The sequence below is a fragment of the Suricata suricatta genome, chromosome 12 (genome assembly GCF_006229205.1).
Source record: "Suricata suricatta isolate VVHF042 chromosome 12, meerkat_22Aug2017_6uvM2_HiC, whole genome shotgun sequence".
Classification (NCBI taxonomy): Eukaryota; Metazoa; Chordata; class Mammalia; order Carnivora; family Herpestidae; genus Suricata; species Suricata suricatta.
In genome coordinates, this window is record NC_043711.1 from 60,513,594 (window position 1) to 60,514,887 (window position 1,294).

The following is a 1,294-nucleotide window of genomic DNA, read 5'->3' on the forward strand; positions in this document are numbered from 1 at the left end:
AACGACGACGATGACAATAACAACTTTTTTTTTTTTTTTGGCTCCTGACTCCATCAGGAGTCTTTTTTTTCTTAAGTTTTATTTATTTTTGATATAGAGAGAGACAGAGCATGAGAGGGGGAGGGGCAGAGAGAGAAGGACACAGAACCGGAAGCAGACTCCAGGCTCTGAGCTAGCTGTCAGCACAGAGTCTGACGTGAGGCTCGAACCCACGAACGTGAGATCTGACCTGAGCCGAAGTCGGAGGCTTAACCGACTGAGCCACCCAGGCGCCCCGACAATAACAACTTTAAAAGTAAATGGAGCTCTTTTCCTCCCCAGCTGCTTGAAGCTCCACCGCCATCATGAATGACACCATAACTATCCGGACCAGGATGTTCATGACCAACCGACTACTTCAGTGGAAACAGATGGTCATTGATGTCCTTCACCCTGGAAAGGCAACAGTACCTAAGACAGAAATTCGGGAAAAACTAGCCAAAATGTACAAGACCACACCAGACATCATCTTTGTATTTGGATTCAGAACCCATTTCGGAGGTGGCAAGACAACTGGCTTTGGCATGATTTATGATTCCTTGGATTATGCAAAGAAAAACGAACCCAAACATAGACCTGCAAGACATGGCCTGTGTCAGAAGAAAAAGACATCAAGAAAACAGCGAGAGGAACACAAGAACAGAATGAAGAAAGTCAGGGGAACCACAAAAGCCAACGTTGGTGCTGGCAAAAAGTGAGCTGGAGATTGGACAACAGAAGGAGTAAAGATTCTGCTGTGGTTCTCTGGTGATTGTGCATATTTTTCATGAGAGGATTAATAAACTAAGAACTTTTATGTGTCTGGTTGTTTGAAAAAAAAAAAAGTAAATGGATAGTGGGGAACCTGGGTGGCTCAGTCAATTAAGCCTTGGACTCTTGATCTTGGCTCAGGTCATAATCTCATGGTTCATGAGATCAAGCCCCGTTTTGGGCTCTGCTGGTGGTGCAGAGCCTGCTTGGGATTCTCCCTCTGCCCCTCCTCCCACCTCTCTCATTTTCTCTCTCTCTCTCAAATAAATAAATAAACTTAAAAATCAAGTGAATGGAAAAAGATATAGCCAAAAGATAGCTGAAGTGACTATATTAATATGAAGTGGAATAGGTTTGAAGACAAAAGTATTAAAAGATTAAAAAGGGGCATTTATGATGATAAAAAGGTCAATCATTCAAGAACATCTAAGAATTATAAATGTGCATTTACTTAACAAACACGTGAGGCAGAAATCAACAAAACTGAAGAATAAACAATTGAAAA

General features: G+C 41.9%; 1 pseudogene; it reads left to right on the forward strand.

The window, feature by feature from the left end:
• The first annotated feature begins 321 nt into the window (after window positions 1–321).
• On the forward strand, window positions 322–840 carry LOC115274251 (annotated as a pseudogene).
• The last annotated feature ends 454 nt before the right edge of the window (window positions 841–1,294 follow it).